Genomic DNA, 27,674 nt, shown 5'->3' with positions numbered 1-27,674 from the left:
AATGGGGCCTATTCCAACCAAAAAATTTCCCATGCTCCCCTGCCTCAGCCTCTGTCCTTCCTAGATTTACTGTTGAAGTTCCAAAACTGCATCAGTCGACAGGTCAGAATGTCAACCTGAAATGCTGCATTCAGAATGTCAAAACAACAACCAAGGCGAAAATTAATACAATGACATCCGTAGTTCGATGTATTTGACATAACAGGAGGTGACGTCGGTCACCCATGCTATGCACATTAATGTACCACTACACTCTACAGTCAACGGTATGCTAATTGTACTATTTTGCAGTGGGGCTATGCCCCCCTGCACCCCCCACATCCCCTGTAAATTAAAGAGACCAACTCCAAGATCTCACTACAGTGGGGAAATGGGCTAATTCCCTGTTCCTCACTGAACCATGATCTCCCTGCACAATGCCGAGCTCAAATGCTTAAACTACTCTACCCGTTTGCTGTAGTGTAGTCGATGTATTTTGGTTTGGCATTCTGCCCACTTGAAAACTGCTTCCGACCACATGCCATTCTAATAGTAAATCCCTTCCTATTCCATCATACCTCTTATGTGTCCCTCTTGTTCACCATCACCCTACATCTGTTTTCTCTTACCCTATTTCCTTGGGTGTGTGTGTGTGTGTGTGTGTGTGTGTGTGTGTGTGTGTGTGTGTGTGTGTGTGTGTGTGTGTGTGTGTGTTACTTGTGTTCCCAACACTTGTCCTGCACCCATTATTAACTACTGTTAGCTATGGCAAAGTAGCTGTGGTTGCCCTTCACCTTACTTACTTTTTTTTTTTTTTATTAGAAATTTTGCAGACTATGTCAGATTACACATGGGTGCATTTAAATGATATGCATAACTGTTTGCTGATTTTTGTCATTTTTCAGATGGAATGGTGTACATTTCTATTCCTTTAATACTTTTCAGTTATTACTGTAAGTTCCATTGAGCTTGTATAATTTCCCTAGATTTACATTGGTAATGCCCGTATACATGTTACTTTATGAATAACTTTTCTTGGCATACAGCTTTGATGGTATGCAGTTGTTGCTGGTTATGTCTGCTTTGCACTGAGTTGTTCTCCATACAGAGATGCATATTTACATATTTCTTGGTTAGCAGAAATTTTTGAGAGGAACTCAATGTTTTCTGCTGGATGCTACAAACTTTATGAAAACCGGCTCATTGTTTTGATGCAATGTTATTTGGAAGGTTATGCAGATGGTTAATGCAAGAGGTTTCACTTGATGAAAGATGGAATTATTTCTGGATTAATGGCATTCCTTACTTTGATGTGATACAGCTGTTCTTTTGTGGAGAAAGTTGGATTTTTATAAATTTATAGATACTTCAGCCAAGAGAATAGGCTGACATCTGAATTTAAAAAGCTGTGAAAAAGAAGTGAGACAAGTCTAATTTAATCCTAATATGAAGAACAGTCTGCATAAGTAGTATCCTTAAAAAGTATGGGAAAAGACACATCTGTCATAAACCCTATTTGAAGGACTGTGTACTTTAGTAGGCTGACTTCTGCAGGAAGAAAGTCAGAATTACTATAAGACATATCTGATATTCCACAACCTTCTCTTAAACTTCCTTCAGTTTTGCTTACCAAGATTTTTGGAGGAAAATAAAAAAAGCAAACAAATATGATCTTATTAATAGTCAGTGACAATACATGCTGCACTGCTGTTCCTCCCAACTGTCATTCATGACCAAGGCCCCTCTTGGGAAAGTTGTTTCCCCCTCACCTGTAGAAAGCAATCCACTCTGTTCTATCAGGCAACCATGACCTCTGATTTGGAGGGGCTGATTTTCATCCCAATCTGTTTATACTCAGTGTTAAATGGCTCCACTGCACAGGGGAGCTCAGAGTTACTTGATGTCATTAGGGCAACATCATCTGTAAGCAACAAACCTGACAACCCTAAAATGGGTATTCTCTGAATATTTGTTGTATGTTCATATCCTGTGAAATTCACAAACAGGAGTGGATTAAGCATACACACATCCGTGAAGTAGTTCTGTGTCCACCCAGAGTGCATCTGATATAGTGCTGTGAAAGTGAACTATCTCACACTGCATGAATACAGAAACATAATGGAATGTAGCAGAGCTCATTGTACCCAGTGCTGTTATAATTTTTCCCACAATACTTTCCAGGTATACAGTCCTATGCTTTTTACAAGTTAACATATACATTGTACTGAAAGATCATATGACCACCTCCATTTTTACAAGGACCAAAAAAATGGATCTAGTGTTCCATGACCAAAGCAGAAACTGCATTTCTCCTCCAGAATAAAATCTCAACTATCCAGAAGTCATCTTTTCCATTTTCTTGCAACAAGCTTTCCCAAATATTTTGTGGAATGTAATCTCTCTGTTATTGGAGCACAGTATATTGTTCCACTTTTTGAAAAATGGGACCCTCTACCCCAGTTTGTCAGTCAACAGATACTGTCCTCATCTTGCATTCAGCATGAAAAAAAAATTCTTGACACAGCAGTAATGTTCACCTGTTTTGGCATTTCTGAGCAGCTTTCATCTGCTGCTACAGCATTCCCTCTTCATGGCTAACTGCCACAGTTACCTCATCTGAAAAAAGATGCACACAGTACTACCAGTTGCTTCTGGCACTGCCTCCTTAAAGTTGGATATACCCAATGGGGTCAGGATTTTCTCAAGCTGTAGTGTTTATCTCCCTATAATACCCCCACTTTGGGCAATGATGTCCACCCCCCCCCCCCATCAAAACATATACATATGCTTTGCTATAATCTGTCTGACCATTCAAATGTTACTCTTCATAGCATCATCATACTTGTCTCATACCCAAACCTTTGATTCAGTGAATGTCACAGATGATGCCTTTCTGACCCATTAATACCTCTTAGTCAAATCTGGAAACTCAGCTTACCCTCACCAGCATTGCAAAGAATACCTCATTATTTAATTTAATGGCTTCTTTCACCATTCACGTCCATCAGTAGATTGTTTGGTCACCGCTCTGACAAACTCTGAAAACCTTTTGTCTAGACCTCTTATTCATGGTTACATTTAAATCTGAGGAAAAAATCTTTTAAATTATAAAATAATACAGATTTTGCCGTATTTACTTATTTTAGACGAAGCTGCTGCATCACTGTATTAAATACCACAAAGTCAATACCACAGTAAAAATACAATACAACAACAACAACAGTGTATGAGGTCTGATTTGCAAGTGGTGTAAGCCTGAATGAGACAAATCACCCCACATGACAAGCATTTCAGTAATGAAGCTGAACAAAATATGATATCCACTCTAGGCATGAATTTTCTGCAGTGCTTCTCCAGTTTTCCAACTGCATTTGGAGCCATCCAAGGTGAGACAAGAATATTTTCTTGATTCACTGCATTTATACTTGCTTTATACTGTGATCACTACTGTTTTCTGAGCATTTTAAAGCATTTATTTAATTTTGTGGCAAAATAGTCATTTTTCTGTTTGTTAGCTTTTCTAGTTCTGTGTGCCTCCAAATCTCCTTCAAGAAGGGTGAATTAACTAGGGACTTAGTTGTTTGGTAGTTGTTTGTTGTTTAATCAGAACTTGAGAGCTGCTTTTGCTATTCTTTTACATTAAGAAATTTTAGGATCATCCATCTTGTGGGAGAAAGTGTGCACCTAGTCTCTCTGAGTGGGAAACCACTCCAGGAAGCTCAAAGTGTGGTTGTTTATTGGCTAGAGGGCATAAGATCCAGTGTTCAAGCTTTTTATTCTCACTATAAAAAAGGCAGGTTTGCACAGAGCTGCCCACTCAGCAGTGGTGATTAGTAGTGCATTTTATAGTAACAAATGCCTAAACAGTAAAGTGTCCCTATAAAGTTAGGATTAAATCCAACACCTGTTAAACAAGGTGGCATTGTGTGGGAGTAAGCTTAGAGCAGTTAGCATGAGCGTTGAATAGCACGGCCATATCCTAGTATTTTTTTTTTTTTTTTAATTTTATTTTATTTTACATTTGTTTACCGGGCTAGTCCAACTGGATACATGTCCATTTTCAGTAGAGGCCCGGGGAGTTAAGCTCCAAGCTAGGACAATGAAATTAACACAATAACATCTAAGGATATATGAGCTAGGTAAAAACAATTAACAATATGTATAACAGGTTATCACAGTAAAATGTACAGTGCAGAATACAGGCATAACAAAGGATGCAAGTACAATCTAAATTGACAGAGCAGAATACAGGCATGTAAATACAATCAAGGTAGTCAAGAGATAATTAGTAACATAGTTTAAAAAAGGAAGGAGTTGCTTTTAATGAGTAGATGGGTTAGGAAGAGTAGAGTATATAGAGACACTTAGACTAGTCAGGTTTAGAGCATGGGCATAACCAGTGTGTTTTGAGGAATACTTTCAATTTGTTTTACTAAATTATAATGCCAATCCTAGCTTTGATGTTTTTTTTTTTTCTTAACTGCCACCCCTCCCCATTTCTGTTTGGTCAGCTCTTAACCATTTCTGGTGTTTTGTCACTTAAGAAACATAGGGAGGCATACTTCACTATTTATTTTTAAATTTCATTACTTTCAGTGTATTCATCTGTAACATTTTGGGAGCAGTGTGGAAGTAAAGGCAATCCCAGTGATCGATAAACATGGATTAATGGTGATATACCCCCATGGTGATATTAAGAAGGGTATCCACATATGCAGTCTGAACACATGTGAAAGTGAGAAGCATCACTGTTTCCCTATCTCAAAATACATACTGAGCTCCAGGGAATACTTAGGTAAGTTAGACAGGAGTGAAGCTTCATGTATGCAGAATATTTTGACGTGCTTTAAACCATTTATTGCCTAAGAATATAAAGGGCTAAAATGATGACATCCGTTGATCCCTACTGAAACCTTTCAGTAATACTGTATCCATGGTTTTGATCATGTCTTTAGATGCTTTTCTGAAACAAATGTATAACAAATTTATAAAATTGCCTTTTCTTTATGTCTCACAGACACTACCCTGCATTTATGTTCTTTAGGATGCTGTCTGCTTGAATTAATTTCAGTGTTTACCGTTTGTATTAACAGTGCAACTGCAGTCTGTTCTTTAAGCTTTCCTTCCTTCTGAGCAACTAACTGAGGGGACAATCCCCACATTTCATTTGTCTTTCATATTTCCCACTAGAAAACCTAACAGTTGTTTAACTTGTATAGCTTATCCATCATCACCTTATTTAGGGGAGAAACAGCATCATCCCCTTCCATTTTCTTTCCAGCTTTCACTCCAAGAATTTCCAAGTTGAGAGGATGACATTGAGCACATTCCTATTTTACCTACTAAATGTCACCATATCTTGGAATACCATAGAGTTAGAATATCACCCACCCCTTTGATAATAGTGACACATCACCCACAGCATACTTTCAATTATCAAAGTAAAAGAACAGAACTGACCCCCACAACAGAAAATAACACATTTTCACTCAAGCTTTTTTTTTTAGGTTAGATTTTGAAAAAAGTATATCCTGAAAATGGAAAAAAAATAATTTTAAACATTATGCTGGCTACAGAACCAGCAACCTGGTCTATGCAGCTCAGTGCAAACTATATAAAACACTGCATGTCTGAAAATTATATGTATATTATATCTGTATTATATAACATCTTGCCCTTAACTGCAGAAACTTGTTTGCATATCAAATAGTACTACCATACCCTAACACTATATAACATCTTGCCGTTAACCTCAGAATCTACCCTAGGTGACCCCTGTTAAAAGTCAGTCCTTAAACCTAAACAGCCTGCCCTATTAAAGGACCTGAAAACATGGATATGCAATTTTCAGATGTCTCTGTGGCCAGCTTGGCAGCTTTGAACATCCTAAGGTAATGTAGCAATTGTCTCATGTTCTTACCCAACTAGTTAATCATTAAAGAAAATAACATAGTATGCAAGAGACGTAAATACACAACTTCCTTAGAGGCAAACATCTCATATACAAACAAGGTTGTCAAGAATACCCACACAGCATCCCTCACACATACCACTCACCACACACATAGATTGTCTTATGCTGAGTCTCAAAGACTTCCAAAGCTACCACTCACCAAGTTAGACAAATAGAAGGTAAGTGCTAGTTGCCTATCTGGGCCAGGAGTTGCAATATCATGCACACAGTCAAGCAACTGCACTAGTAACTGCACCAGTATGGTTCTATCATAGTCCATGTGGGTGTAAATGACCTGACACTTACCTCACTGGACCAAATGAAACAAGAGATAATTAATCTCTCAGAATATATTCCACAGATAGGAACAAGCCTTGCAAAGAGAATATTTCTACCTTTGCCAAGGATGATGGCACAGTATGAACATAAAATGATTGAAATTAATAACTGGATTTGTTTCTGGTGTCACTCCATGGAGAGCCAATATCTGTCAGCATGAGAGGGCATAGTCAAAAGACCACATTAGTTTGCCAAGGATGGGCTGCACCTCTCCCCTTAGGCTTTTTGATATTAGCTAAAACGTTATCAACCCCACCTTAGAGCCTTTTTTAGGCAATGTCAAAAAAAAAAAAAAAAACTACCAACATAGTGAAAAAATCTACAAGCAACCTTAAAGTTTTAACTAGTTAATGCTCATATCCTAAACAAGAAATGCAACACCTTCAGCTACTAATACAGAAATCAAGTTTAACAAGCCAGAAAATGCTCAAGCTAGGCAGCTATGCAGAAAAACTTAGCAAATAAACAGAGAAAAAATACTTAAAATCTCAAAAGTGGCTCCCTTCTTCTCTCAGCGTTTTTTCCTCTTGGAGGGTGCTTCACCAACAGCCAACAAGCCTGAAAAGACACAGCTGGTGTAAACGATCTGAGACGTACCTCCTTGGACTACATGAAAAGAGACATTGAGGAGCTCTCTGATTATGTAGCCCAGGCAGGTATGACCCTGACCTTGAGCAGTATCCTACCTTCACCAAGAATGATGCCACAATACAGAGATAAGATGATCAGCTTTAACAATTGGCTTAAACACTGGTGTCATTCAAAGGGGATCCAGTGTCTGTCTGCCTGGGATGACATGCTGGACAAGCCACGCTGCTTCGCAAGGGACGGCTTGCACCTGTCACCCCTGGGATTCCGGATATTGGCAAAGGCTCTTGCCACCCCATAGTGCCTTTTTAGGCAAGGCTCAAATTCTAAACCTACCACCCTAGAACACAAAAAGGAAAAAACTAAGGGTAATGCTGCTCAATGCCAGAAGTCTAAATCTCAAAATGCACGCACTCGAGGCCCTTCTCAGTATGGAGAACATTGATGTCTGTGCTGTGACAGAAACCTGGTTCAAGGCTCCTGAGAGCACCCCAGCGCTATCAGCTTTTACCTCATATCATGCGTTCCGGCCCCAAAATCCGGACAATACCAAGAAAGGAGGAGGGGTATCCATATTCATCAAGGACACCCACACCTCAAGACTGGTGGCAACGCACGATGCATCGGAGACCATCCAGGTGCAATTAACCATAGGCAAGACTGCTCTGCAAATTGTAGCATGTTACAGGCCACCCTCACAAACTCAGGAACCTCACATGGCCTTCCTGAAAACACTAGAGGGGATAAATGTATCACCAAACACCATCATACTAGGTGACTTCAATTACCCTAATATAGACTGGGAACACTACTCAAGCCCAAACACCCTAGCCCAAAAGTTCCTGGAATTCATAAACTCAAATGCCATGGAACAACTAGTCACCATCCCCACAAGAGGAGATAACATACTTGATCTCATCATCATGAACATGGGAGCACAATGTTCAACACCGGAGGTGTACCCCTCACTGGTGAGATCAGACCACAAACTAATCTCGCTGGAGGTCCTCATCCCACCCCACCTGAAATAAAAAGACCACAGTAAAGAACTTCTCAAAAGCCGACTTTACACTTCTAAAGACTAGTGTGGTCTCCTTTAAGGCCCCGAAATGCGGAAAACAGTACTCAAGCCGCTGAATCACTTACAAATGCCTTCTACCAGCACCTGCAGGACTGCATGGATAAGGCAATCCCAAGCAAAACAAAGACTCTTTGTACCAAAGGCAAGCGTCCAGTCTGGTGGACCCCAGCCATAAACAAACTCTACAACAAAAGGAGGAAGCTACTACAAGATAGAGCAAAATCCTTAAAAGGTAAGACACCCTTGATCACTATAAGTAAAAACTAAGAGCTCTCATAAAATCATCCAAAGCAAATTTCGAGAGAAAAATAGCTAAAGACTCAAAAGACAATCATAAGGCCTTCTTTAGCTATGTTAGAAACCTGGGAGGAAACTCCCAGATATGCTCAGAGCTAGTTCAAAATGATGTGAAGATTACTGATCCTACAGACATTGCCAACATACTGGCTGACAGGTTCAGTGCAAACTTCTCCCCCTCCCCCAAAAGGAGAGATATCTATACCAAACGATTGCAGCCCCCCAAACATCTCCAGCACCCAAGTGAGAACTGCTCTCTCCAAAGCAAAAAACACAGCATCCATGGGACCTGATGGTGTCCCCGGCTGTGTGCTCCATGAACTCAATGAGGAATTAAACCCACAGCTAGGACAGCTGTTTAATCAAAGTCTTACCTCTGGATACATACCCAGGGAGTGGCGCACTGCAACTGTGGTACCACTTCACAAAGGCGGTGCCTCCACCGACCCTGGAAATTACCGCCCATTAGCTTGACAAGCCTTATCTGCAAAGCCATGGAGAGGATCATAATGGACCTCATAAATAAAGACATAGGGAATTTGCAGACTTTGGATCCAACCCAGTTTGGCTTTGTCAAAGGCAGATCATGCCTTTTAAACTTGGTTGACTTTTTCGAAACAGTCACCAAAGCCATTGATGAGGGAAAGGCAGTCCATACAGCCTACCTCGATCTGGCTAAGGCCTTCGATACAATACCCCACTCGGGTATCATTGAAAAACTCATCAGCTTAAATGTCAACCCATACATCACAAGATGGGTTGCAAACTGGCTGAGTGACAGAACCCACAGGGTCAGAGTTGCTGGCGCCATGTCAGATTCAAAGCCTGTCACAAGTGGTGTCCCACAGGGCTCAGTCCTGGGCCCACTCTTGTTTGGCATCTACTTTTCCGAAGTACAAGCAAACACAGGAGGGTTATGGCTGACAAAGTTTGCAGATGACTGCAAACTGGGCGCCATAGTAGAAAACACATCTGACACAGATATCCTTCAGAAGGGTCTCACAGAAATGGATAACTGGTGCCAGAGCCACGGCCTAAAGTTAAATGCCAAAAAATGCATAGTCATACCCTTCGGAAAAAACAAGGTTACCCCTAGCTACCAAATAGGTGGCAATCCACTGAGCACAGAAGAAGTTATCAGGGACCTGGGGACCCAGGTTGATAGTAGTCTGTCATTCGACACCCATGTAGCTAAAGTAGTTAGGAAGACCTTCTACATTGCCCACCTTATCATGAAGGGATTCTCATCTAGATCAAGGGAGGTCATAGTCTCCCTTTACTCATCACTCATCAGACCAATGATTGAGTACAATGCCCCATTCGGAATGTATCTGACCCGACACTTGCAGCAGCTGGAGAGGCCACAAACGTTCCTCACCAAAAGGATAAAGGGTCTCAAAATCTGTCCTATGCTGCCCGACTGAAAGAACTCCAGCTCTATTCAGTCGCACCGCTTGCTCAGAGGTGACCTTTGCCTAACATACAAGGCCATGTCAAACCCAGATTTGATGAATATGCTTCACCTCAAAAATCTAGATCCATCAGAGCCACAAGGACGGGAGACTTAAACCTTAACACGGCTATTAATAGGACGTGCTGGAGGGATAGATTCATCACCCAAAGACTCCCTATGCTGTGGAACAAAATCCCGGTACATGTGAGGCAGAGCACCTCGCTGGCCTTGTTCAAGAGAAATCTTGACCAATGGATGGGAGATCGCAGATATACCCCAGGGATTACCTCAGTGTCACTGCTCGACAGAGGCACAGCAAAATAATGGGTATAGTTCCCCATACTAAAGGGGTGGCGTAAGCCACAAAACGATGGGCTAGGCTTGTAAATGCCCTCGGGCAGATAGCCTAGTATGAACCTATGAACCTATGAACCTATGTATCATGACCGAGACTTAGTTTAAAGCCATAGAAAGTACTCCAGAAGTGGAAGGCTAAACTGACTTCACACATTTAGACCAACAGCAGCACAAGCTGGAGACAAAGGTGGAGGTATCTCAGTCTACGTTAACAATAAACATATCTCCAGGATGGCTAAACAAGATGATACCATGAAATTCCTCCATTTGCAAGTCACCATAGATAAGGTTCCTGGCCATATCGTGGCTACTACAGGTCACAATCTATGCACCTAGAATCTCAAGACTCTTACTTAAACCTACTAGAATTGCTAACCATTCAATCAAACACCCTGCTTATGAGTGACTTCAACTACCAGTCTATAGACTGGAAAATCTACACTGCCCCAGACACAATGCTTCCTGGACATTATTAACACAACCTACTGGAATAGATAGTGCATGCTCCAACCAGAGGATCAGACATACTGGATCTGGCACTCACCAACATGGGAGCATGAGAGAGCAGTGTATCCCCCCATGGCATATCCTCACTAGCAAGGTTGGGTCACAAAGCTGTCTCATTTGAAATAAAAATCAACCCAGAAAATCCAGCTAAATCAGTAACAGTTAGGAAGTATTTAAAGGCAAACTATATCCTATTAAGTGACAGTTTGTCAAAATTCAAGGCTCCCTCCAACCCCAAGACCACATCTAACTATGCAGAATTATTCACAGACCCCTTATACAAACATGTGAATGGCTACATAGAGGCTACCATATCTACCAGAAATAAACCCAAATCAAACATTGAAAACAAACCCCACTGGTGGAATCCTCACCTAAACAGGGTATATAATAAAAGAACTACACTATGGCCAAAATCAGGAAGAACAACTCCCTTACTGACAAGTGCTCCATTATTCAACTAAACAAGAAGCTAAGAGGTCTAATTAAGTCCACCAAGGCCTATTGCAAAGTCAGTATAGCCTTGCAGGCTCAGGACAGACAAAAGCTCTGTCTGGAACCCTAGAGGGTAAATACAGCAGTGCTGAACTGCTGATGAATGATGCCACCTACACCAATCACTGTGACATACCAAATCTACTGGTGATGAATGATGCCACCTACACCGATCAGGGTGACATACCAAATCTACTGGTGATGAATGATGCCACCTACACCAATCAGGGTGACATACCAAATCTACTGGTGATAAATGATACCACCTACACCGATCAGGGTGACATACCAAATCTAATGACTGATAAATTCAACTCAAATTGTACACCGAACTCCTCTTTAGCTCCATCAAGTGAGATCCCCTTCAACATACTTCCTCCCTGTATAAACAGGGAACAGGTGCTAGCAGGCTTCATTAAAGCCAAGAACATCACCTCCATGAGTCCTGACAACATCCCCAGCTGCCTCCTGAACAGTCTAGAACATAATCTGTCAGGACCACTAGAGGCACTCTTCAGCTACTGCCTTGAAACAGGCTACATTCCAGGTGAATGGAGGACCACAATAGTCATTCCCTTCCACAAAGGCAGACCATCACCCAACCTAGGGAACTACAGACCTATCAGTCTAACAAATCTAATATGCAAAACCATGGAATGAATTATCATAGAAATGATAAACAAGGACTTTGGCAACCTACAGATTCTGGATCGATCCCACTTTTGCTTTATTAAGGAAGGGCATGACTATTCAACCTAGTAGACTTCTTTGAGAGAGTCACTAAGGCAATGAATGAGGTTATAACAGTGTATAGTGAGTGTCTTGACTTGACTAAGGCATTTGATACAATACCCCACTCAGACATTGTTGACAAGCTCTCTGAGCTAGGCATTGATCCTTACTGAATTGCCACCTGGCTCACAGACAGGACCTGAGAAGTCTGGATCGGTAAGACCACCTCCACCAAGAGACCAGTAACCAGCAGAGTACCCCAGGGCTCTATGCTGGGTCCCCTCCTATTTGGCATCTAAAATTCAGGAGTCAAGGCTAATGTTCAAGGCCTCTGGTTCACCAAGTTTATAGATTGCTGTAAATTGGGAGTTATTATAGATTCCCCTCCAGATACCAACATCTTGCAAGTGAGTTTAACACAGACAAATCACTAGAGCCAAAGACATGAACTAAAACTCAATGCCAAAAAATTAATTATAATGCCGTTTGAGAAACTGTCAACTCAAGTTAATTACTCCATCAATAAAATGCCCCTAGGAGTCAAGACAATAGTAATAGATCTGGGAGCATTTGTAGACAGTAATCTGGATTTGACCAACACGTAGCTAAGATAATAAGAAAATCATTCTATGTTGCCCGGCTTATAGGTAAGGGTATGGTATCCAGGTCCAAGGAAGTTATAATACCACTCTAACTCAGCCCTTATCTGACCTGTCATTGAATACAGTGCCCTCTTTGGCATGTATATAACCAGACTCTTGCAACAGTTGGTTCACCCACAAAGGTTTCTTACCAGGAAAATTCCAGACATGAATACCCTGTCCTACACTGATTACTTAAAGGCTCTTTATCTACATTCAGTCTCCCACAGTCTGATGACAGAGGATATTTGCCTGGCTTACAGGGCTTCCTCAGACATAGCCATGATGGATTTGTTGCAAATCTGCAAAACAAACAGCAGCAGAAACATTAGATCCAGGAAACTGAACTTTGCTTATCCCATAAACAGAAACCAACAGCACCAACAGTGCTGGAGAGACAGATATGTGTCCCAAAGAATCTTCGCACTATGGAATAGGCTCCCCTTCCACGTGAAACAGATTTCGTCCCTCACCCTATTCAGATAAAACCTTGACAAAAGGGGTGGGAAATCATAGATTTACCCCTGGTCTGATCCCCATGTCCATTATGGACAGAGGCTGTTAATAAAAAAAAACATTATCCTAATTAACACCCCTCCTACAAATCCTTCATTACCTCCCTACTAACATATCCCCTCTTCCCCCATATAGACATCAATGAAACTCAGGACCCAAAAGGTGTGGGGTGCGCTGTTAGGCGTGTAAGAGCCCTCGTGATCATTAGCCTAGTAACAACCTATGAACCTATGAATGAGAGAGGATTTGCTCCCTGTATCTCTCTCTCTCTCTCTGCTTAAAAGGGTGTTATGTTCTGCAGATTTTAAATTTGAATGTAAAATTTCCATTTTCCATAGACTCATGGCTTAACTTCAGGGAAAAGCTATATATAGTCCAGTTAAGAAAATGCAGATTTCAACCTAAAATAACTGCACTGCAAATATGTGCACATTTAACAGGCCATTCCGATTATATAGAGCTCTGCTGCATTTGCACTGAAAACAAGTACATAGTCTGTATATTTCACATTTTTACATTCTGTACATTTTACATGCTACAAGATTTGCTGAAAGCAACAACCACAGCTTTTATGAAAAAATACATTTAACTCAGCTTAATATAGCTTTTCTGTATGTTTAATGGAGAATAGTTGGAACCTTTACTCAGTCCGTTGCAGACACAAGTGGTCAAAATAACATTCCTTTTTGGCCCTGCTGAAATCTCTATCTTTGACAGAATGAGGAAACTCTAATCTAAAAAGATTTCAGAGGCCACTGTTGCCCCAAGCTAAGAGGAGTCAGCTGAGGTAGATTTTGCAGCTAGTGATGATGCCCTTGGACATCTTCAGTAGGAAGTGTACCAGGCTAGGTGCACTGGAAGGAGGCCCTGTAACAGACCCTGGACATGATAAAGAAATTATATTGTACAGATTGTCTGTGAATACCTGAAGATTGTATAGCCTTACTTGGAGACTGTCACTGGGGTAGGGACATCTAGGTTACCTTGCATTGCTTACTACCACCATGATCCACACTAGGGAAAATAGTTTAGAAAATGGATGGATGGAAGAACTGTAACTAGTGAAGGACAGTTGCATAAAAATCCAATGTTACATAAATATAGTATGGTTCAGGAAGTTATTTTATTGTGAAAGAAATCTCATGTATTGAGTTATGTTCTTTATAAGTCTCCATTTTTCACTGTCTGTTTCAGAAGGGGTATGATGACCTGCCATGAGTATGGCAGAGATTAGACAAAAAAGGTTAACTTCACTGACTAAGAAATACCCATGCAGGTAGATGATGTGATGGAGCTGGAGAATCTAGTAAGTAATTGGCAGAATTAAGAAAAAAAGGGGGGGAATTCATATTTATATTTAGAGAGAAATGTCAGTGTGCTGACAAAGTTTGCAGACGATTGCAAGTTGGGAGCTATTATTAACTCCCCAATTGATGTTGACATCCTACAGACAGGCCTCACTGAGACCAACGACTGGTGTCAGAGCCATGGCCTTAAGTTCAATGCCAAAAAATGTGTCATCATCCCCTTTGGAAAAAACCTGGCTCCCATGAATTACCACATCGATGGTAGTCCACTGAACACAGAAGGCATTATAAGAGATCTGGGAACACAGGTTGACAGCAACCTCTCTTTTGACCACCACATTGCTACTGTGGTCATAAAATCCTTCTATGTGGCACATCTCATCCAGGAAGAAAGAAATTATTGTCTCCCTCTACTCTTCCCTCATTAGGCCAATCATTGAGTACAATGCCCCATTTGGCATGTACCTCACTAGACACCTGCAACAACTGGAGAGGCCACAAAAGTACCTCACAAAGAGGATCCTAGGCCTTAAACACTTGTCCTATATGGACAGACTCAAAAAACTCTTACTATTCTCGGTCTCACATCGCCTAATTGGAGGCGATCTCTGCTTGACTTACAAAGCCATGTCTGACCCAGCTCTGTTAGAAATGCTACATCTAAAGAAATCCCAATCCCTCCGCACCACACACTCCAGAGACCTCAACCTTGTTACCACAATCACAGAACATGCTGGTGGGACAGGTTCATAACCCAGAGACTGCCCATGCTATGGAATAGACTTCCCATACATGTCAAGCAGAGCACCTCACTTGCCCTCTTCAAGAGAAATCTTGATGAGTGGATGGGAAATAGAAAATTCACCCCAGGGATCATTCCAGTGGCTTTACTTGACAGAGGCACTGGGAACTAAGGTCGGGAGGCACTATGCTAGGGTAATCCTAAGGGCTAGGCTTATAAAGGCTCCAGGGCCATTAGCCTAGTACACACCCATGAACCTATGAACCTATGGCTCTGTACTATATGTGACTGGTACAGATGCATGAATACAACACAGTTATTATCAGGCACCATTCAGGACAGTATATTGATAGCATTGTTAATATGAAATTTTCAGCAACATGTTGCCTACTAGCAGATATGTTGCATGCATTTGCAGATACGTGGTTACACTGTTTCAGGGGTACTTTGGCTTCCTGGCAACTGTGACACATTGTTCCCAATATGTAAATAACTATTGCAACATGGATTTCCAAGCTAAAGTGCTTGTGATACTTCTGACACATCTCAACATACACCCTGCAGTGCTAATGAGACCTGTCACATTTTTTAACACTGTGAACCATGCCAATTTTGATGCAGTGCATCCAAAAAAGTTGTGAGAACTGCCATGAACACTGCCAAGCCCCAATGCCCACAATATTTTAACAGCACTACATGCCATAGTGGTGATCCCTACACTTCCTGATCCCCTGATCTACAGTGTTCTCTGGTTGCAAAAACTGTTGATTCAAGTGGATTGCTATGTATCCCACATGCCTGTACACATTTGTTTTTCAAGATATACCATGCAATATTTATTTATTTACTTATTTGCTTACTTATTTTATTATCTATGTACTGCTCAGGAGAATTTAACTGAGCACACCCCATTTTCAAGAGGCTGCAGGAGGAAAGGTGCCCTTGTAGAATTAACAGTGTCTGGTAACATAAGCAAAAATGTGTAAGTCAAGTTGTTGTTTTTTGTTCTTCTTTCAGCTTTCCCAGTTAGGGGTCGCCACAGCGGAACTCCGATCCGCTAATGATTGGCAGTAGATTTTTACTGTGCTGAGGTGCCAACCCGACACCCAACCTTCAACGAAGGCACACCCATTGACGCATGTCTTTCAAACGCCACTCGACCGCAGAGAAGACATGCAGACTCCACACAGAAGGTGCTCCAGCCGAGAATTGAATGTGAGAACCTATTGCTGTGAGGCAACAATGCTACCGCTGCACCAGTCAAGTAACAGTTGCAAATAAAAGTTCATAGGTTCATAGGTGCTTACTAGGCTAACGACCACAAGGGCCTTTTTAAGCCTAGCCATGCATCCCAAAACTCTGACAAGTTCTGATACCCTTGATAAGCATAAGCATGGGCCTGGGAGATGAACCATTTACAGGTTACCTGTTTGCATTAGAGACATAGGTGCCAAACCAGGGATTCATTTCTGGTTTCCCATCCAGTTCTCCAAGTTGCACTTGAATTGGATTAGGGAGGAACTCTGTTTTAATATGGATGGGGAGCCTGTTCCATAGACAGGGTAGTCTCTGGGCTACATACCTATTTGTCTGCATTTTACAATGCAACAGCACAGGCAACTTGCAAAAAACATGTAGACAAACATGCTTATGAATTCAACTAAACACTTCCACAAAAAACAAATGCTCTGTGACTGGTCATCTCTCTCTCTCTCTCCTCTTTTTATATTACATTCAATAGCAAATTATACTGAAATGGGTCTACTGTATATAATCGAAAACTCACGTTTTTGAAAATAAACAGTAGACCCACGGTTACGCGAAAGTGCACTTCACCAAAAGTGCACTTTCGCAAACACCACTAGAACGAACGGGCAGTGTCCTCCACTGTGGTGCGGTAGTCACAGACCTTAGGGTTAGGGCTTGGGTTAAGGATAGTGGATAACCCTACTGAAGCCAGAAAAACAGGATTCTTATCTTCAAGAAATGTCCTCAGTCCTTTTCCTGGAACACTACTGAAACTGATGGTATGCTATATGAAGCCTTTGCTAGTTAACATAATTTCAAAATGCAAGTAGTATAATTGGATATTGCAAATCAATGAATGTAATATCACATTATCCTTATACCTTGAACAAGTCATCACAATAAAGTCAGGTCAAAGAAACAGATCTATCAAGCATGAAAGTCCAGCATGTGTGCATGTGTATGTGTTTCTGTGTGTGTCTTTAAATGTATGCAAATATATGGAGGAGTGAATGAGGGGAGTGCCTGAGCCAATATGATGCATGGGGTGCCAAATATGGTTAAACTATTTCCAGATAAAATAAAATGTTGTCAACTGTTAAATAAAAATATATCTTTTCTGTGATCACTAATTGCTTGAAAAGACTAAGTGCATTGTGAGTTTGCAGCTCTGGTTCTGCACATTCCATGTCACCATAAAAGGTTTTATTTAAAAAGTTCACATCGCAAACGGCAATGTGGCTTGTGGATTTAAACAACTTGCTAGTTAAGACCAAAACAAAATATTTCTTGCTACAACTAACACATTATGAAAAAATTAGTTATGACTATGTCCAAATACAAAAAGTCCATACTTCTACAGACAACAGTCAGTCCTTATAAAAATGTAATATGTAAATTCAAATTACCTCATCATCTGATGACACAACAACAGAGTTAAATGCAGCCATGTGTGCACTAAATTGTGTCATTTCTCAGGTAATATTTTCCTAATAGTGTTTTCTTTGTGCTCTAACACAGCAACATTTTAAAAGGAGAAAAATTATATAGTTAACAAAGTGTCTTTATTTCCTGAATAATGGTCATTTTGTAAGGATGAAGCACACCAAACCACATTTAAAAATACTTGGTATTGATACAAACAGACAGCTTTATTTAAAAAGCTGTTACCATAAAACATTACGATTATCCATTAAAATTTCCCTTGTAAAAAAAACTGCTAAAACAATCCATAGTTACATAGTAAACAGGTTATACCCGTTTTAAAGCTGAACATTATTAAAAAACATGGCTTAAAAGGCCTCTTATGCCTGTCTTAGCAGCTAAAGCAATGGTTAAGAGCAATCATGAGTGCATAGTACACATTGAATCAATCACATTGTATGATGTAATGGTAAAACTTCCCCAACAACTATTACCTTCACAGCTGCATATAACTCACTCCATACTCTAAAAAAACACTGCCTGCTCCTCCCTCTCTTCACTAGTGTCCTACTACATCCCAAATCGTTCACTCCGAAGCTCTGGCCAACATCTCCTTGAAATTTTCAAGCCAAATAAAACACTGGCAAACTTTTATACAGATACTCTGTTTCTAAAGCCTGGAACAAACTCCATTTTAATGTAAGAAACATCACAGACATAAGTCAATTCAAAAAAGAGCTAAAAAACTTCTTATCTAAATCATGGAACTGCCCCTGCCAGGACCCTACATGAACCCTCCCCCCTTTTTCTTTACCTCTAATAAAATTTAGTAGTGTCCTTTTACTTTTTTCTTTTCCACCTCTAACTCACATGGATTCTCAACTACAAGGTATCTCTGTATCGCTCAAAAACTGAATATATCCATGTGCAACTAACAGTGGGCAAGACTGCTTTTCAGTTTATAGCATCCTACAGACCACCCTCTCAAAGTCAGGAATCCCATTCGGCTTTCCTGAAAACATTGGAGAACATGAAGATCTCTCCGAACACCATTATACTGGGTGACTTCAACTACCCAAACATTGACTGGGAGCACTACTCAAGCCCCAGCACCTTAGCCCAAAGATTCCTGGAAATTATAAACTCAAATGCTATGGAACAACTAGTCACCACTCCCACAAGAGGGGACAACATACTAGACCTGATCATTACCAACATGGGGACTCTATGCTCCACACCAGAAGTATATCCCTCATTGGTAAGATCAGACCATAAATTAATTTCACTGGATGTCCACATCCCAACCCCACCCCCAGCCCAGAAAACCACAGTGAACAACTTCTCAAAAGCGAACTTCTCACTTCTCAAAACCGAAGTGGAATCCTTCAAGGCCCCAGGGCCAGTGGAAACTACAGCCCAAACTGCAGAATCCTATATAAATGCATTCTACGACATCTCCAGGAATGCATGGATCATGCTATCCCAAACAAAACCAAGACCCAATCATCCAAAGGCAGGCGTCCAGTCTGGTGGACCCCTGCCATAAATAAACTGTACAACAGAAGGAGGAAGCTACTACATGATAGAGCAAAATCCCTAATAGGGAAGGCATCTCTGATCAGTACTAGCAAAAAATTACAATCCCTCATAAAATCCTCCAAGGCCAACTTCAAGAGAAAAATTGCACAGGACACCAAAGACAATCATAAGGCTTTTTTCAGTTATGTTAGAAACCTGGGATGCAACTCCCAGACTTGTTCTGAGTTGATTCTAAACGACAAAAAATACACTGAACCCACAGACATCGCCAATATCCTGGCAGACAGGTTCAGTGCAAACTTCTCCACCCTCCCCCAAAAGAGCAAGTATCTATCCCGGCAGAGGGCTGCCTCCCAAACATCTCAGATGCTCAGGTGAAGGCTGCCCTCTCCAAAGCAAAAAACACTGCTTCCATGGGACCAGATGGCGTCCCAGGTTGCATCCTACATGAACTACAAGAGGAACTAATCCCTCAAATAAAACAGCTATACAATCTCAGCCTCACTACAGGATATGTGCCCACAGAATGGCGTACAGCAACAGTGGTCCCACTCCACAAAGGTGGAGCCTCTATGGACCCTGGAAACTATCGCCCCATAAGCCTGACTAGCTTAGTCTGCAAGGCTATGGAGAGGATCATCATGGAGCTCATAAACAAAGACATTGGGGACCTACAGGCACTAAATCCTACCCAGTTCGGCTTTGTCAAGGGCAGATCCTGCCTTTTGAACCTGGTTGACTTCTTTGAAACAGTCACCAAAGCCATAGATGAAGGGAAGGTAGTCCACACAGCCTATCTGGACCTTGCAAAGGCATTTGACACAATACCCCACTCGGGCATCATAGATAAGCTATCCAGCTTAAATATAAACCCCTATGTCACAAGATGGGTCACAAACTGGCTCAAAGACAGAACCCACAGAGTGAGAGTTGCTGGAGCCATGTCAGACTCGAAACTGGTCACAAGTGGCATCCCACAGGGTTCTGTCCTGGGACCACTCTTGTTCGGTATATACTTTTCCGAGGTACAGGCAAACGTGGGAGGACTATGGCTTACCAAGTTCGCAGACGACTGCAAACTGGGCCATAATCAACTCTCCAGCTGACACAAACATCCTTCAAAAGGTCTCACAGAGACAGATAACTGGTGCCAGCGCCATGGTTTAAAGCTAAATGCCAAAAAATGTATAGTCATACCCTTTGGCAAAAACAATGTGCCCACAAATTACCACATAGGCGGAAACCCATTAAGTACAGAGAAAGTTATTAGGGACCTGGGGACCCAAGTTGATAGCAATCTCTCCTTTGAAAACCACATTGCCAAAGTGGTTAGAAAGACCTTCTACATAGCCCACCTCATCACGAAGGGTTTCACATCTAGATCAAGAGAGGTAATCGTGCCCCTTTATTCATCCCTCATTAGGCCCATCATAGAATACAATGCCCCTTTTGGGATGTACCTTACCCGACACCTGCAGCAATTAGAAAGACCCCAAAAGTATCTCACCAAGAGGATCAAGGGTCTCAAACAGATGCCATATGCTGCTCGGTTAAAAAAACTCCAGCTCTACTCAGTTGCATACCACCTATTTCGAGGCGATCTATGCCTGACATACAAAGCTATGTCAAATCCAGAATTAATGGACATGCTCCACCTCAGTAAATCTAAATCCCTTAGAGCCACACGCTCGAGGAACTTGAACCTCAGCACAGAAACAAATAGAACTTGCTGGAGGGACAGGTTCATAACCCAGAGGCTCCCTTTGCTCTGGAATAGAATTCCAGTTCGTGTGAGGCAGAGCACCTCACTGAATCTCTTCAAGAAGAATCTCGATAAGTGGATGGGGGATCGTAGGTTTGTCCCAGGGATTACTCCCGTGTCACTATTAGAGGCACAGTAAACTAAACCTTAAAAAGTGCACAGTATACTCAAATCAAGGGGTGGCGTAAGCCATACAGAATCGGGCTAGGCTTATAATTGCCCCAGGGCAGATAGCCTAGTATGAACCTATGAACCTATGAACCTATATTCAACCTGTATTTCAAGTTTATATTTCTGTATCACTCAAATATGTGATATACTCAACCTGTACTTCAATTTTATATTTTACTATCTGCTACATCTTATGTAAAAATCTGTGTTTCAAGTTTGTATGTCTTCCATGCTATGTAACAACTTATTTCTTTAAGTTATGTTTCAGTTTTTGTATTTTCATTATATTTGCCATGCTATGCAACAATTTATACCTCATCTTTGTTTATATCATGTCAGCATCCTCTCACTGTTTATTTTACTTTATTTATTTATTTATTTATTTATTTATTTATTTATTTATTTATTTATTTTTTGCATTTATTGTACTGGGGCTTTTCTCCTTGGGTCTCCACTGAAAATGGGCTTTTAGCTCAGTTGGGCCAACCCGGTTAACAAACAAATAAATAAGTTTAAAAAACGATAGAAATGGGTGACCATCACTCAGGATCATAAAATCATAGGATCATAGGAAGTTACTAGGCTATTGGCCCTGAAGCCTTTATAAGCCTAGCCAAGAGTTTAGCCCATGTTTAAACAAGTCAGCACTCGATGCTCCTGTCCAGCAGGGACATGGGTGGAATCCCAAGGATGCATTTTCTATTTCCTATCCAGTTATCCAGGTTGCGCTGAAAAAGGGGTAAAGAGGTATTCTGATTGATATAAGAGGGAGTCTATTCCACAGATAGGAGAGTCTCTGGGACACAAATTTGTCCTGCCAACAAGTCATGTTGATGTCATAGACCAGGTTGAGGCCTCTCATGTAGGTTACTCAAGTGGAGCTTGACTTGCGGATATGTAGCAATCCCATCAAGGAGGGGTCAGAGATCGCCTTGTATGCCAGACAGAAGTCACCTCTGAGGAGTCTGTATGAAAGTGGGTAGAGGGTTAGGATGTTTAGCCTATCTGCGTATGGTAGATTTTTCAGACCCTGGATTCCCCTGGTGAGGAACCTCTGTGGTCTGTTCAGCTGCTGCATGTGCTTTGCGAGATACATGCAGAACAGGGCATTATACTCAATAATGGGCCTTATAAGGGAAGAATACATGGATGTTATTTCCTCCTTGTCCCTGGATGAGATACCTTACTTATGAGGTAGGCCATGTAGAAAGGCATACAATGGAAGCAACATGGTGGTCAAAAGTCAGGTTGCTATCAACCTGGGTGCCTAAATCCCTCACAACTGATGTGTGCTTAGGACGTTGTTATTAATGTGATAATTTGTGGGGATGCCACTCTCCCCAAAGGGGATGATGATGCATTTTTTGGTATACAGCTTGAAGCCATGTTTCTGGCACCAGTCAGTCAGTTGTTTGGGTGAGACCCTCTTGGAGGATGTCCACATCACTAGGGGAAATGATGACAGTGTCCAGCTTCCAGTCATCTGCAAACTTGGTCAGCCATAGCCTACTGGTTTTGGCCTGCTTCTCAGAAAAGTATATCCCAAATAACAGAGGCCCCAAGACTTGACACTGGGGTACACCACTCATTATGGGCCTACTGCTTGAGGTGGCTTCCCCTATTTTGACTAGGTGGGTTCTATCAGTGAGCCAGTTAGCTACCCATCTGGTAACATATGGATTAATGCCTAGTTGGGAGAGTTTATCAATTATGCCTGAGTGGGGAATAGTGTTGAAGGCTTTGGCCAGGTCAAGGTAGGTGGTGTGCACTGTCTTCCCCTTATCCATGGCTTTGGTGACTGTCTCAAAGAAGTTGACCAAATTTAACAGACATGACCTCCCCTTGATGAAGCTAAACTGTATAGGATTGAGTGCTTGAAGGCTGCCAGTGTCCTTTTAATGATGCCCATGATCATCCATTTCATGGCCTTGCAAATCAGGCTAGTTAGGCTGATGGTTCTATAACTTCCCAGACCGTGGATGCTTCACCTTTGTGTAAAGGGATGACAATGGCTGTCCTCCACTCAGCTGTGACAAAGCCGTTACTCAGACTTTGGTTGGATAGGGAGCCTAATGGTGCTGCAAGTTCATGTCTGAGTTCATGTAGGATGCAGCCTGGGATGTTATCGGATCCCCTGGAGGCTGTATTTTTTGCCTTTGAGAGAGCATTGATGACCTGTTCCCTAGATATAAGGGGAAGGGGGCAGGTACTGAGAATGTCCTGATTTATTGATGGGGGACAGAGGGGTGAAGTTTACGCTGAATCTGTCAGGCAGCAAGTTTGCTATATATATGGCATTTGTATATGTGGTGTCCTTGACCATCAGTTCTGAACAGATCTGGGTGCTTCCTTTGAGATTTTGGGCATATGTGAAGAAGGCCTTATGATTGTCTCTAGTAGATGTGTCAAATTTGAACTCGAAGTTTGCTTTGGAGGATTTCACCAGTGTTCTTATTTGCTTGTTCAGGCTAAGGAGAGATTTCTTCCACTTAGGCACCTCCTCCTCCTTCTTGGTCTTGGACAGCAATTTGTTTCTTTTGTTATAGAGTTTATTTATTGCAGATGTCCACCAGACAGGTTTACTCTTCCTTGCGGATGATGATTTAGTTCTGTTGGGTATTCCTGATTCCATGTATCTATATAAATGCTCATATAGTGCTTTGGTATAATTTTGGATACTGGCACCAGTTCCTAGAGAGGGGGAGGGGGCTGTGAAGCTGTTTATACCATCCCTCAGGAGGCTGTAATCAGCTTTGGAGAAGTTTTTTGTTTGACTCTAGCTGGGGGGGGGGGGTGTCAGGGAACAATGGTGACTTCAAAAGTGACTGCTTTATGGTCAGATCTTACCAGGGAGGATGATACTGCAGGGATGCTGCAGTGGTTACTCATGTTGGTTAATACTAAGTCCAAGATATTATCACCTCTTGTGGGGGTACTGACTAGCTGTTTCAAAGCATTTGCATTGACAAAATTGAGGAATATCTGGGCATTTGTGTTATGGCATGAGTAGTTCTTCCAGTCTATGTTTGGGTAGTTAAAGTCCCCCAGGATCAGGGTAAATGGTTGAATCTTGATAGATTTGAAGAGGTCCAGATAATCGAATTGGGCATCTTGAGTCAGATTTAGGGGCCAGTAGCTAGCTATGATTTGTATAGGGGTCTTGTCAATGGTTAACTGTACCTGGAGTGTCTCCTGTGTATCATACTGTTTGACCAGCCTGGAGATGTGTATGTCTTCAATATATACTGAAACTCCACCTCCTTTGGCTTTACTGCCCACAGTTTGGGGTCTGAATGTATGATAGGATGAGTACCAAGTAAGGCTGGGGTGCTCTCTGCAGCTTTGAACCAGGTTTCTGTCACTGCGCTGATGTCAGCATTTTCCAGGGTTGAGAATGCTTGCAATGAGTGCAGTTTCGTGTTTAGACTCCTAGTGTTTAGCAGCATGACCTTTAATTTGTGTTTTGTTGAAATTTTAATGTTGGTAGTTTTAACCTCACTACTTTTTCTAAAAAAGGCACTATGAGGGAGGCAAGCCCTTTGCCAGAAGCCTGAAGTCCAAGTAAGACAGATGCAGGCCATCTCTGGCAAATCATCCTGGTCTGTCATTCATATCTTCCCAGGTTGCCAGGTACTGGATCCCCCTGCAATGGCACAAGAAACTAAGCCAATTGTTAAAGTCAATAATTTTCTGTTTGTATTGAGGCATCATTCTGGTGATGGTAGAATTCTGCTTAAGGTTAGGGACATACCCACCTGGGACACATATTCAGTGAGTTCAAGCATGTCTCTCTTCATATTGTTCATGGAGCTACATCTCAAGTTATTCACGCCAACATGGACTATGACAGAGTCATAACAGTACCTGTTGTTGAGAGACTTGAGGGTGTATGTGATATAGTGGATTCTGGCCCTGTCAGACAACTAACTGTGACTTTCTCCTTATCCAGCCTGGTGACTCTCAATTGTCAGGCGGTGTACTCAGCAGATGGTCTTATTACATATATCATGGTGACACACCCTGATAGTGTCCATGATGCTGCAATATGGAGGGAAAGTGGTTTGATGGCTGCTTTCTAACATGGTGAAATATCTGAGGGAGTACTACTTGGTAAGTACAGGCCCACAGCTATGATGAAATCACAATCCACACTTGTCAATAGTAAGCATGAGGACAACATATGAGTTAACTTCTTCCCACAAGAAGGTGACTGCCATTATCCCCTGGTGATACAGTGGCTTGCCAGCTGCAGGTGTGGGTGACCTACCTCAAGAACCCCAGATATCTGAAGATGGCATATCACAGTTATCGAAGGATGATCAGGAGGACAACGAGGGGAAAGAATTAAGCATGGAAGACAGATGGTGTGGCCATATGTCCTAGTTCAGGCCACACAGCAGTGTCTGACATACACCTTTGAGTCATGACAAGCCACACACACATAAGTACACAGAGTAAACAGTGAAGTTCAAGTGTTGCTCACAACAGCAACAGAGATCACAGCTGATGGAAATAACCCATTAGCTGTCCACATTGAGCATCATGCATAACATAAGCTTAAGGTATATCAGTAAGAACATATACAAAACACACTGAGAGGAAACATCATTGCAGGAAGACTGTCTGCATGGTATATCTTAAATCAGGTCAGGATCACACAGGCAAATGTGTGGGATGCAGGAGGTGTGCACAAGAAAAGTTTTCACTGGACAGGTAGGTAAATAGCATGGAATGTTACCCATCAAACAGCCACTATCATAAGACATCTAGGTCCATGAGGTATATAGGAATGTATCAGCTTATAAGTACCCAAAACCAGGGGCTGTACAATACCAGTGCTGCATTACATGCACATGTTATCACAGCAACATGACTCATTTCCAGGTAATATATGTGCAAATATGCAGAGCATCAGTGACAGTGGCCATAAAACATGCATGCAAAATACATCAATGTCAGGGATACAACATATATATATATATATATATATATATATATATATATATATAGATATATATAGATATATATATATAGATATATATATATATATATATATGTGTGTATATATATATATATATATATATGCGTGTGTGTATATACATTATATATATATATATTTGTGTGTGTGTGTGTATATATGTGCTCAGATTCTGTCAGATATGGAAAGGCACACATGGAAAATACAAGTCAGCATGGTGATTGTAAATGGAAACAGGTGCACAGAAATGCAGTGAGCACTGAGGGCGAGGCATGGCAGTACCATATTAAAATACCAAAAGGGACACAGGTAGCATGCAGAAGCATAGTTATGCATAAGGGAATAGCATACAGCAAGGAAAATACAATGTAAACATCAGTCCTATCTGTCCACTGGTGACGGATACAAACAAGAAAGCATGGCATCACATATTGCATTAATGTCATCAATATCTGTATTAACATATACCAGAGTTAAAGAGGTAATACATATCACAAACTGAAGCTAGCCACCTAGGTCAGATAAATTATATCAGACATTGAACAACCATCTACAGATTAATTTGTCAGTGGTCAGCATAGTGGTCATCATTGCCACAGGATCAGAATGATACAACAAGACACACACTGTAGCAATCATCGGTGTTACTCTAACTCAGTCTAGGGTGCCCAAACTGATGGCGCACACCACAGTCCTGGCTGCCCCTGCCATGCCTGAAAACACTTTGCCCACCGTGCTGTACCAAGGAGATGGATGTGGTGACATCAGCACGTGGGTAGCAGTGTGGGAAGAAGCATGACTGTGATGTGAACATCTGGATGTGACTGCTGGGCTCACAGTGGAGTTGCCAACAGCAGATGTACACGCACATTGCAACACAGAAGTTGATGTCCAATGACCATGTGTGGGTCTATTGACAGGGGATCTGCCTCTCCCCACAGTAGGCAATCTGCTTAGTACAGTTAGGGCATGTAACACCTGGTTAGTATTATGGCACTGCTCTAGTATCACTGTAACAAGGCTTTCAACAGAGCATGCAACAGATAGCATACACTTTCATGCTATGCAGCCAATGCTGCCATGACTTCTCTATGTCTGCACTCCTGACCTTCATGTAACACACACATCTGGGGTGATACATGACCAGTGGCATGGGCAAGTCCATGCAGCTCAGATCCTAGACATTGCCTTTAACATTCAGTCATCTGTAATAGTAGGCAGACATCCTCTTTCACACATATATGCATACCAGCTACACTCCCCCGTGTAATCCAATGGTCAGAATTGCTCTGTCATGAGGAATAGTCACCATCATTACCAGACTCTACATAGGACAGTATGTCACAGTGATCATCATGTCCATCGTCTGATGTCCCCACATCATCAGAATGGCCAGCTATATTTTCCTCCATATCTGAGGCTACAGCATGATCCACATAACTATCCCTTTCCAGGTTGGATGATAAAACTAATTCAGTGACCTGTGTGCCAGAGGCCATTCTATCACAGTAAGGTGAATCACATCTCAGCTCTGGATCAGTGGATGGGCTAATAGAGGAGGCAGGCA

Source organism: Protopterus annectens, chromosome 12.part0 (genome assembly GCF_019279795.1).
Source record: "Protopterus annectens isolate FY-2018-M chromosome 12.part0, PAN1.0, whole genome shotgun sequence".
Lineage (NCBI taxonomy): Eukaryota > Metazoa > Chordata > Ceratodontiformes > Protopteridae > Protopterus > Protopterus annectens.
Note: the sequence above shows the minus strand (reverse complement) of the source record.